Source organism: Jaculus jaculus, chromosome 3, assembly GCF_020740685.1.
Source record: "Jaculus jaculus isolate mJacJac1 chromosome 3, mJacJac1.mat.Y.cur, whole genome shotgun sequence".
In the NCBI taxonomy this organism is placed as follows: Eukaryota; Metazoa; Chordata; class Mammalia; order Rodentia; family Dipodidae; genus Jaculus; species Jaculus jaculus.
The window spans coordinates 130,109,142-130,122,410 of NC_059104.1; the positions used below are offsets into that span (position 1 = coordinate 130,109,142).

Consider the following 13,269-nt stretch of genomic DNA (forward strand, 5'->3'; position numbering starts at 1 on the left):
GATCACCATTGAAGATACTCAACAGTGGACACTCCAAGCCTTATATATTTTGATCGAATTTTGTAATTCAGTCACTCAGAACTATCACATGTTTGAGGTCAGCCTAGGCAAAATAGTCTCAAAAATAATTTTGTTATGAATTTCATCAAATCCAGTACCAATTATTTTTGCACTTGTTTTGGTGGTAGGGTCTTACTCTAGCCCAGGCTAACCTGGGATTCACTATGTAGTCTCAGGGTAGCCTTGAACTCACAGCAATCTTCCTACCTCTGCCTCCCAAGTACTAGGATTAAAGGCATGGGCTACCAAACCCAGCTTAATTTTTGCACTGTCTATTCAAGGAAATACAGAGGCAAAGGGTTAAGGCTGAAAGGGAAGAATTTATGTCTACAAAACATCAGGAGATGGCATAGAATATCAGTCTAATCACTGAATTTCTAAGACACCCCTAGATTCAACAATCACCATTCCAAAGAATCATCCAAATAAAGTCACAAAATATTAAATTTCTCTACACTTGTCAAGGATAATTTTTCACAAAGCAATTCATATATTCTTACTTACAAGTGACATTATAAATCTCCTCTTTACAGATGGCAGTGAATATCAGGGAGGTCTAAGACTATACTATACTCCACAGTACTATATAAATATGATGACATCAAAATAAAAGAGAGACTACATGAAATGGGGAGAGAATTTGATGGAGGGTGGAGAGGGGGAAATGGGAGTGGAGGGAGAGAATTATCATAATTTTATTGCCTATAATTATGGAAGCTGTCAATAAAAAATAAAAAAGAATAGAACAGTATAAATTATAATAATCTCATTTTCAGATTAAAAATAAATTTAAGTGATAAGTAAAGGTTATGAAATAATGCAACCTTTAAATTTTGAATATGAAACAATTTACTAATGGGAAGTGGACCTCTTTATTACTCTGACTAGCTTTGGTTTGGTATACTTAATCTGAGCTATGCATAATTGTTTGATTTATTAGGAGGTTGATTTACATCTGTTGACACTTCTATTTTGGATTTCTGATATTAAGACTGTGTATGCACAGGCATGTGTGCAACCATGCATGTAGATGCCAGAGTAGATATGAGGTTTCATCAGTTGCTCTTCTACCTTATTTCTGTGGCACACAGTGTCTAACTAAACCCACATCTGTCACTTTAAAAAAAATTGTTTATTTTTACTTATTTATTTGAGAGTGACAGAGAGGAGGAAGAGGATAGAGAGAGAGAGAGAGAGAGACAGAGACAGAGAGAGAGGGAGGGAGAGAGCGAGAGAATGGGCATGCCAGAGCTTCCAGCCACCGCAAAGGAACTCCGGACGTGTGAGCCCCCTTGTGCATCTGGATAATGTGGGTCCTAGGGAATCAAGCCTCGAACCAGGGTCCTTAGGCTTCACAGGCAAGCGCTTAACCACTAAGCCATCTCTCCAGCCCCACATCTGTCACTTTCTGATCAGACTGGCTGAGCAGTGAACTGCAGCATAAGGGTAGTGGAAATTGAAATCCTCATTCTGGCACAGCAAATCATGTACTGAGCCATCTCCAACCACCTGAAATTTTGCTTTTTAATCTATTTAACAAGTCTTTGCCTTATTATTGGTGAATCGAGAAAATTGGTGAATTTTTTTAAATAAAATTTTCTTTTTCTAGAGACACATTTTCTTAGTATGAATTATGAATAGCATGAGGGAGCCGCACCCAAGCCTCACCCAAGGCTGAGTATTTGGTTATTCTAGTGAAAATCATGTCACATTTGTACCAGGGGGCACATCTTGAGGACATTTGCATTTACAATTACTATAGCAAAGGTCTTAGGCTGGATAGATTGCTTAGCAGTTAATGCACTTGCATGGAAAACCAAAGGATAAGATTTGATTACCCAATACTCATATAAAGCCAGATGCACATGGTGGAACATGCATCTGGAGTTTATGTGCTGTGGGTAGAGGCCCTGGTGTACCAATTTTCTCTCTATATGACTCTCTCTCTCTCTCTCTCATAACTAAGAATATTTTAAATTTTTATAAATGTATATAGATATAGTGCATTCTGATCATGTTTCTACCAATGTTAACCTTCTCTTTCTCCCCACCTTCTCCCACTAAACACCTTCCCCCAAACTGGATCTACTTTACCCTTCCTTGTCTTTTTGTGGGGTAACCCACAGAGTTTAAGAGAAGTAGCTTGCAACAGTATGGGTAAGCACAATAGTTCCTAGACCTTGGGTTCAATTCCTAACACAGGATTAAAAAAATGTCTTTAATAAAAATCATATTTGCATATATATAACTAAATATCATAAAAATCATATTTGCATATATATAACTAAATATTTTAAGAAATTAGATGGATAATAAATCTAAAAGAAAAGTTCAGAACATCAAAGAAAATAAAAATGTATAAAAGTCTTAAAAAGGAAAAGTTTTTTTAAAGAATTCGGGTTTTTTAATATTTCATTTTTATTTATTTGAAAGACAGAGAAGCAGGTAGGAGGAGTGAGAGAGAATGGGCATGTCAGGGCCTCTAGCTAATACAGACAAACTCCATCTGGCTTAACTGGGGAAACAAACCTGAGTCCTTAGGTTTCACAGGAAAATTCCTTAACTGCTAAACCGTATATCCAGCCAGAAAAATAAATTTGACAAATGCATTATAGGTGAACCATGAAGATATGGTATGTAAATAAGTCAGTAATATATAAATACAAATATAAAAATTCAATTACTACAAGATACTTTATATTGCCAGAGGGTATAAGATGAGAGGCAAGGGTGGAATATTACTTATGGATGGATATAGTTTTCAATTTTGCAGCAATGAAAGACTTCTAAATTTGAACTCACCAGTGCCTCCACTACAATAGTTTTACCACTCATCTTTCTGCCCAGTTGTTAAATTATAAAGTTTATGCAATATGTATTTTACATAAAAGAGAAACTGGGTGTGGTGTTGCACACTTTTAATCCCAGTACTCGGGATATAGAGGTAGGAGGATCACTCACTGTGGCTTCAAGACCACCCTGAGACTACATAGTGAATTCTAGGTCAACCTGGGATAGAGCAAGACCCTTACCTTGAAAACCTAAAGAAAAAAATAAAAGGTACAAAAACTGCTGTCAGGGCACATAATACATGATCTTCTTGTTTTGTTTTGTTTTTCCAGAAGGCTTAGAAACAGAGGTAGTGAAAATGAAATGTACATTCCTACCACCCAGAGTTCTTGCTTTCTAAATATATCTACAATCCAATGTGACAAAATTAACAAATTAAAAACAATAAGGTTTAATTTCATTATCAACAAGGCAAAGTTCATATAAGCAATACAGATATAAACTAACTGAATGATAAAGAACTATTCCATATATTTAAATTTTTCCCACCAGGTGTAGTGGCACTTACCTTTAATTCTAACACCAGGAGGCAGAGATAGGAGGATCACTATGAGTAAAAGGTCACCCTGAGACTACATAATGAACTCCAGGCTAGCCTGGACTACAGTGTGACCTTTCCTCAAAAAACAAAAAATCCCATTGTGATTAGTAAAATACAGAATTAATGAAAAGCTACATTAAAATCTAGAGCTGGACATGCCTATGATCACAGCCTTCACCTATCAAGTAACTGAGAATGGACCATGTTGTATTATAAGCCAGCTTTGGCTGACTTGGAAGATATATCAAAAACAAAACTGAAATGTGGAAACAAAAAAGATTCTGTTCAACACATCAGTGGTATTTGTTATAAACAAGAAACATTACATATTAAAATCAGGTGAAAGTAGAATAGTATAGAGTATGGGCAATATCCTTCCTACAAAATACTTGCTAATAACACAAGATGTTCAAAGTAACATCACTAGTAAAAGGATCAACAGCATGCAGATGAAATGAGAAAAGAATAAGTAAGCCATTTCTATAGTACTCTTCCCCGAAACTACTAAACTCAGTCTCAATCCCAATGCTCAGACAAGCCCACAAGAGTTTGCACACTAATGGGCAAATACTCTAATCAACCTGTAAAGATCATGAAAATTGAAGATTGGAGAAATGTGGCAATGTGAATCATTAGTTGTTAACATAAGAGACAGGTGAAGAGCAACATAAATATACTGTAAAAGTATTATTTTAGCCAGGCATGGTGGCGCATGTCTTTAATCACAGCACTCTGGAGACAGAGATAAGAGGATTGCTGTGAGTTCAAGGCCACCCTGAGACTCCATAGTGAATTCCAGGTCAGCCTGGGCTAAAGTGAGACCCTATCTCGAAAAACAAGAAAAAAAATATTATTTTATTTTTACTTTGTACTTATAGTTTCATTTATTTTGTAAAGATCTCACTGTGAAACTTTGCCTGACCTCCTAATCCTCTTGCCTATGCCTCACAGATGTTGTGGAATTTTAAGTATATGTCAACACATCTGCAGTTTAAGCTTTTTAATCCAATGAGTTCAGAATGAATGGAGTTAATTTATGTAATATTTATTTTTTCCAATCTTAAAATGATCTGAGATAACTAACAAAACAATAATAAATACCAATAAAATATAGCAAACATAACACCATTTGCTTTGGAATACAATTTCAGATGTTCCAAATACTTGGCAAGTACATACTTTCAGGGGGCTAATGCAATCTAGCTCAACAGTTGAAGGGCACTTGCAAGACCTCATGGCCCAAATTCAATTCCCCAGTACTTATGCAAAGCCAGACACAAAAGAGGCCAGGTACATCTTGAGTTCGTTTATAGTTGCAAGAAGTTCTAGTGTACCCATTCCCCACCCTTTCCTATCTTTCTCTCTCCACCTACAAATAAATATTTTTTAAAAGTTTAACATTTGGGCTGGAGAGATGGCTTAGCCATTAAGGCACTTCCCTGCAAAGCCAAAGGACCACGGTTTGATTCCCCAGTACCCATGTAAGCCAGATGCACAAAGTGGCACATGCATCTGGAGTTTGCAGTGGCTCTCTCTCTCTCTCTTGCTTTCTCTCTCTCTTTCCCTCTCTAAAATAAATAAAAATAAAACATTAAAAAAAAAACATGGAAACCAACTGCCCTCCAATTGGACTGGAGGCCCACTCCAATGGAGGGAATACATCCCTGATACTGAAAACTTAAAACAGGGGTAGTCATGAGCCCTAGGGTTGTAACATCTGCTGATGTCTGGATAAGTGCATATTCTATGCTTATCCAACTGCCCAGTAAGCACTTCTCTTAATATTCATACCCTTATATTAATGCTACTCTCACTTTGGATAGAGAATCTTCTCTTTTCCAATGGCAGTGACCTTGGGACAACTCAGAAGGTATCATGATGCTGGAAAGAAGTAACTAGAGTACTGAGTAACATCTCGATCACACCTTCCAAGGCTCGGGGTCTAATGGGGAAGAGGTGGCGGAAAGAATGGAAGAGCCAAAGGACTCCTTACAGCATGCTCCCTCCAGACAAAAAATTGGCCTGGATATCCATGACCTCATAGTGCCTGATACTACCTACACAAGACCATCATAAGAGGAGGGAAGGATCATGGCATCCAAATAGAGGAGAGACTTATTGAGATGGGGAATGGATGTGATGGAGAATGGAATTCCAAAGGAGAAAAGAGGGAGAGAGGGGGTATTAACATGGGATATTTTTTATAACCATGGAAAATGTTTGATAAAATTGAGAAAAAAAGAGAAAAAAAAAAGAAAAAAATCATGTGAAAAAAATGTTTAACTTTTACTTGGGAAAGAGTAGATGAGGCAGGAGAATCACTGCAATTTCAAGACTTGCCTGTGCTACATAGTGAATTTCAGGTTATCCTAGATCACAGAATGTTTCTTTTTTAATTTTTAAAAATATTTTTATTTATTTGAGACAGGAACAAAAGAGAGAAGAGGCAGAGAGACAGAGAATGGGTGTTCCAAGGCCTTCTAGCCACTGCAAACAAACTCCAGACGCATGCACCATCTTGTGTATCTGGCTTAGATGGGTTTTACAGAATCAAACCTGAATCCTTTGGCTTTCCAGGCAAGTGCTTTAACTACAAAGCTATCTCTCCAGCCCTACAGAATAATTTGTAAGGAAACAAACAGTAAAGTTAATCTTCATCCTTGTCAATAATAAGGGCAAATAAGATGAAAAATACAACCAATTCTTTTGAAAAAATTGTCATGGTTGTGCACACCTTTAATATCAGCAGAGGTAGTAGGATCACCTTGTCTAAGAGACCAGCCTGAGACTACATAGTAAATTTCATGTTAGCATGGACTAGACCATGTATCAAAAACTAAAAACAAACATTAGAAAAGCACTGTGCCTAAGCTATAGAAGAAATTTTAATGAAAAGTTCCTAAAAGACCAAATAATAAGAATTTAACTTCCACCTGAGGGTATCCAATAGTACATCTTCCTTCTATATAATCCATATATATTTTTTATCAAGATTAAATGATAATGGGGATATTATTATTTTAAATATCTAGTGAACACCAGTAGAAGGTTATAAAAAAACATTTTCATGATACAAAAATGTTTAAGTGGATGATATCAGGAAATTGACAACATTTGCAAAATGCTTATTTAGGATAGACATTTAAAAAAATTAAATTGTACTGGCAGTATCCCAATATAATATCCAATTGGATTGCAAATAGAAAAACATACCTTGAAATTGGATAGGATGACTCAATGTTAAAGAATTATATTTTCTGTTAAAATTGGCATAAATGACACTAAAAGTATAAGTACAGACAGGGAATATTCTGAAAAAGAGAAATGAGAAAGAACTCAATGGATTATGTAAAGCAGTAAAATAATTCATAATTAAAATGATAACAGAAGATAAAATACACAAGTTAATAAATATAGATAATAATAATAGATTAGATAATAAGCATATTAGATGTGTTGGGCTTTAATAATTATACTGGATCCTAAGTAGCAATCGTATAAATCAACATTATCTATGTAAATATTCAATACTTGAACACCGCAGTAAGGACTGATAGAAATAATAAATAAATGACAAAAATATTTCATAAGCTTGATGACATTTTAATGGTAGCTAGTTAGCATGGTAGCAAGTTACAAAAGCAAAATAAATCTGGAAAATAAATGACAAAAATGATGGACAACTAAATAGATTACACAAAATGTATGATATTGACATAAACACATTTATAAAAGAAAAACAAAAAATTGAAATGAGAGAAAACAGAAAACAAGACTATATTTCAATGCATAATTTCTGTATGACCATGAATGGAAAGATCCAATCAAATACAAAACACAAAGTATTTCATATGCAATGCATGACAAACTGTTTACAGACTCATTCACAAGTGGGTTTAGGACTAAATAACAGCAAGTATATGGATAATGAGAATAAAACAGATAAAGCTATATGAAGATAATTTGAGCAATATTAACAGGTAAAAATTTATAATATTACATTATATCTTATTAAGCATATAACTTAGGGCTTATATAGTTTTATGAAATGGGGAACTCTGAGTCCAACTCTGGAAGCAGTTCTGATTAGGAAATTTACTCATATACATTTTGCATATAATTTGTAGTGGCATTTACACCGAAATTATTCCACACTATCTGTAAATTTCAAAATTACATAGAAAATCTTTGCAACATAGAAAAACCATATCTAAAATATCAACTCCTCAAAAAATAAATTTGAAGCAATTTGTGTGTAAAGATAATGTCTTCTCAAAACTTAAAAAAATAAGATAATGTCTTAAGAATCATTTAAAATATAAATAGCAGGTGACACTGCATATAAAAATTCCAAGAGGGCTGGAGAGATGGCTTAGCGGTTAAGTGCTTGCCTGTGAAGCCTAAGGACCCCTGTTCGAGGCTCGGTTCCCCAGGTCCCACGTTAGCCAGATGCACAAGGGGGCACATGTGTCTGGAGTTCGTTTGCAGAGGCTAGAAGCCCTGGCGCGCCCATTCTCTCTCTCCCTCTACCTGTCTTTCTCTCTGTATCTGTTGCTCTCAAATAAATAAAAATTAAAAAAAAATTCCAAGAAAAAAAGTTATTTGAAAAAAAATAGAATTTTAAGCATTTTCATCCTAGCCATTCTTGATGGCATGTTAACTATAATCTGAGCATTCAGGAGGCCAAGTTAAAGGACAGCCTGGGCTACACAGTTACAACCCATGTAATAAAGTAGAAACAAAACAATTCTGACTTTTAATTTTTTCAAAATGATAACTGTTAAATCAGTTTCCACTTTATCCTGTAATAAGTGATACTTATAAATTATATGCACTTCATACTTAATGAAATCACAGAGATGAAGCCAGTGTTATTTCCACCACACTTAAGTCCTCTGGGTAGTGATGATGCCACCATTACAATTTTTGAGATGCAGCCCAACAGTAGCAATGAAAAATCAGTTGGTGTTGATACGAAATTTTTCTTCAAAGATAGCTTCTGATCATTTTCCAAAAGTTAGCTGAGTCCAGGTTTCATGATCTTCAAGGGCCATCCATTATAACACATGCTGAAACCTATCTGAAGCTTACAAAGATCAGGTATGTGTAAAGTAAAATGTGTCTAAGAAATAATTGTAGAGATTCCTTTTCAGTGATGATCTGAAACCACACTAAAGAAAATAAGGAAAGGTTATAGACAAGCTTAATATCATATGAAATATTTAAAAGTACAATCAATCTTTTTGTGGTTTTGTATAAAAACATCTTTTGGGGGTCTCAAGAGATGGTTTAGTGGTTAAGGCATTTATCTGCAAAGCCTAAGGACCCAGGTTCAGTTTCCCAGTACCCATGTAAGCCAGTTGCACAAGGAGGTGCATACATCTGGAGACCCTGGTGTTGGGCCTGAGAGGCCCAGGCATGAGGCCTAGTGGAATTTCCTGAGCCTAGCTAAAGTTTGGTGATCTGCTTCAGGCCAGCTATGCCTGATGGCTTCTGGCCTGCTACTTCCGCATAGGAGTTGGAATTCCTGTGCGCTTGGAACCAATCATTTCAAAAGTCGCAATATGCTATTGGCCCTTACTCCTCATTCTTTCCTTCATTCCCAACATTATATAGGCAACTGCCTGTAACAATAAAGCAAGTTCCTGCTTTGACAAAACTCCCTACTCAGTGTGGTTTTTCTCGGGTGACTAGGAGAGGTTCTGAGTCTACTAACTTTCATCCCTCTTCCTCAACCCCTGGTCCTTCCTCATCACTACCTGCCGGGGAGCCCGGCACCCTGGTATTCCCAATCTAAATCAATCAGTCAATCTCTCTCTCTCTCTCTCTCTCTCTCTTTGCTTTAATTTGTTAGTTATGTACATACTCAGTATGTAAAGAACACATGATGGTACCATTGTCATCTTCCCGCCACCGCCCCCCCCCTCCCCCCCGCCCTCCACAGGGACCCTACTCACTGGGGATTGTGTGTCATGCATTGTGAGGGTAGCCATCAGTTATGGGGAAGAGGCAATGTCTGTGCATAATTTCCCAACTTGTGGCTCTAACAATATTTCTGCCTCCTCTTCCTCCATGAATTTCCCTGCACCATGTTGGGTTCTCTTAGGTCTACTTCAGTGATGTGGTCTTGGGAGCCCCTGTGTCTCTGAATCTCTGTTTTTAAAAACTTTTTTATGTGAACCACATTAAAGTATTAATCATAATAGTTACTTTACCAAGATAATGCACAATATTTTCACTCTGGTAGTTACGTATTTTTTTACTTGTATTTTTGTCTGATTTTTGCTTCTTTGTTTGGATTTTTAGCAAAATTTCATTGTATGTCTTCCTTGAATATACATTCATACAAATACAAATATTATATGTTGTATATAACCTCTCCCATGACCTTTACCCTTCCTTTTTTACACTGAAGAACAATATTCATTGCATTATAAAAAATTCCTTTTGGAATATTCCAGCAATGATGGTGCCAGAGTTTAACTATCTGTTTAATTCATTGTCTCTTTTTACTTGGTTGTATGTTCCTACAGCATTCATGTATACTTAGAATTATTACATGAAGCATACATATATTATTTCTGCAAAAAAAATACCAATGTCTACTAAACACCTCATTGAAAATAACAAGAGGCTCAGACCATTTGATGATAACAGTAATAATCAAATAGACAATGTATGGGCTATGGTGAAATTATAAAGAAGAAACACCTCTTAACATGTGCTAAACAATGTTAAAAATCAAAATCTGTAGATTCAACAAACATAATGAAATAATTATTATTTTATGTCAGTTTTTAGGATAGCTTATAGCAAACCAATGCCCATTCTCTACAGCTAAAATATTAACAAAATGAAAAGTGGGGCATATCAATAAAATCCTCTCATCATATGGGTATCCAATGGCATTTAAAATCTTACCACTGAAGTAACATTCCAGTGTATGTTGCAAGTGAAAAGTGCTGTGATACATCATTCCTTGATCACATTCTTTTTTTCTCAGTACTAAAGATGATGAAAGTGTCCTTGAAAATATCATCTAACAAGTAGAAAGAAATATGATAATGTGAAATCTACATCACTAGTATGAGTCAGCTAGGGTAGCCTTAAAGTGGACATCTGTGCTGAATATTAAACTTATTCTCATCACTACTAACAGTTAAACACCATGCTTCATTAATACTGTAGCTAAGTTAGTTTCACAGCCTTTCAGAACTTCACTATAAGATTTTTTGGAGGTTTTCATGAAACATTTTTAATACTATATTTGTGAAAACCAGTCAAATTTATAATGCCTTTAGTGCATTAGTTATGCTGTTGTACTTTATCATAATTAAGCCAAAGAATCATGTTGTGTGCACATGAAATCATACCTTTCTTTTAGTAATATAACTTTCAAAAAGTAATTCAGTGGGCTGAGGATAGAGTTGGTAGAGTGGTAGCCTACCATGTTAGGCCCCAGATTCCATATCCCTAACTGGAAAAAATGTTCACTCTGTTGTTTTTGAGTTATGTCAGAAAATTCCCAAGTATGAAAACATTTAAACTAATAGCAATTTGCTAAACCTAAGGTAATCACTCACCCATAAACAGCTCTATAAGTTTCTTACCAATAGTTTGTTGATAAAGCCTTTATAGGAAGGAAGAAAACCTTATCACCAGATGGATTCAGGTTATTTTCAAGTATATTTGACATCATAACCACCTGAAAAATACAGTAGCCAACATAGAAAGGGCTGGATATCAAAATTAAAAAAAGTATCAGAACATGCAACTCAAGGTAAGATTAGGCTGGTCAGGCATAATAAATGGAAAAAAAATTAACCAACCAGCAAACATGACTACCCACACAGACATCACTTTGTTTTGAATCATACCTTGTAGTAAAAAGTATGATTTCCCTACTAATAATGGATGATTTATAATTCTCTAACAGTATATTTGAGATCTTGAAACAATAGCAAATACATAAAGTTATGGCATTTACAGTAAATGTAAGAGGTAGCTGCGCTGCCATGTTGAGTTGTTATTGTACAGAAAGTAATGAACACATAGGTGGAAAAACATTAAACAGATATTAAATAAAGACTACCTTATCAATGTAGGTTTAACTATAGAAACTATTTTCTAAATAATGAAAAATTAAGTAACAGGGCTGTAATATAGTTCATGTGCTGAGTTTGTAATTAGCATGTATAAAATCCTAAATTTAATCGTCAGAATGTGGGAACTTTTAAAATTGTCCCAGTGATATTCTCCAATATCTGTCTTTACTCTAATTTACTCCACCCACCAGTATGTATTTACATGCCACTGTAAAAATGTACCCTTTATAAAACGCTTGATTTACTATTGATTCCACTCATGTTGGTCAACCAAATATGATTAATGAGTACCTACCTTAAATTTCGTCTTTGCTCTTCTGTCACTATATAATGCAAAAATCTTGTTATACCATAGAATTCTGTTGCACTATTGTCTAAGTTGCACACTCTTCACAAAATAATTCAAAAACAGTTCATGAGGGCCATTAGCAATACAAAGTTAGTTATATATGACACCTCATAATATGGTTCTATGAAGTTGATAATTAAATATAGTGTCTTTTTCATGTTTCTTGTTGTTTAGTTATTCATTTATAAATGCCCTTAGAAAACTTCAATGGTATATTGACGAAGCCATCTTTCTATTCCCAGTTTCAATTTGGGTATAATTCTTCAATTTTCCATTTGTATAAGTCATTTATTCACTTTGGATATAGTCATGTGGCAATTTCCAACTGTGTATACATCTTCAAGTTTTTAACACACTTATACAGAACATCAAAAATTACCAGAAAATAACCAACATTGTAACACAGTATTACCTAATGTCAGAATGTCATTCTCTATTTGCAATTAACATTTTAAAAATTATACATTAACATTTCAGTTAGACATACTAGAAGTATATGTACAAGCAGGCAAGGAGATTTTCTTTTTGAAATTGAAAATACTATAAAACTCACTTCTACAGTGGCATAGTTCAGGACTTTTCATCATATTCATAAGTCAGCTAAAAGCCTTATAAATTCTCTTTCATTGGAGTATGTTTTAGACATTCTTTCTAGGCTTTTATATTCAACACATAATGTTATCTTATTATAATGTTGAGACTATTTAGAAGGGGTGACCTCATAGTGCCTGACACTACCTACAAAAGACCATCATAAGAGGAGGGAAGGATCATGGCATCCAAATAGAGGAGAGACTTAGTGAGATGGGGAGTGGATGTGATGGAGAATGGAATTTCAAAGAGAAAAGTGGGGGAGGGTAGGGAGGGTACTACCATGGGATATTTTTTATAATCATGGAAAATGTTTAATAAAATTGGGAAAAAAATTCCAGTCAACTGTAACACTTAAAAATCATTTTTTTAAATTTTTGTTTTTGTTTGATTCTCAAGGCAGGAGCTCACTCTAGCCCAGACTGACCTGGATTTCTTCATTATGTAGTCTCGGGCTAGCCTTGAAATCACAGTGATCCTCCTACCTCTGCTTCCCAAATGCTGGAATTAAAACATATGCAACTACACCCTCTTATTTTTTTTCTTTTTAAAAACTCTCACAGTTGGATTTTCACAGCCAAATTATGGTTCAAAACATTTTAAAGAGATGTTTGATTTTCTTTCCTTTTCATTGTACTTTGTTTTTTTCTTTTGAGACTGTCTCATAGAGCCCAGCCAGCTCTCAAACTCATATGTAACCTTGAACCCTGCTATCTCCTTAGTACTGGGATTCATGTTTGACAAGAAGCCAGCACAGTCTGATTTATACTTTG

The 13,269-nt window shown here is 35.1% G+C and overlaps 1 long non-coding RNA gene across 1 annotated transcript in view; it reads right to left on the minus strand.

The window, feature by feature from the left end:
- Nucleotides 1-12,725, minus strand: part of LOC123459396 — a 28,232-nt gene extending 15,507 nt beyond the window's left edge. Inside the window, exons 1-5 of the long non-coding RNA XR_006636288.1 lie at nt 11,852-12,725; nt 11,062-11,156; nt 10,373-10,490; nt 8,294-8,622; nt 6,665-6,762 (exon numbers count right to left, since the gene is read on the minus strand). This is a non-coding gene — a long non-coding RNA (uncharacterized LOC123459396). The remainder of the gene's footprint in view (nt 1-6,664; nt 6,763-8,293; nt 8,623-10,372; nt 10,491-11,061; nt 11,157-11,851) is intronic.
- Nucleotides 12,726-13,269: the final 544 nt, after the last annotated feature.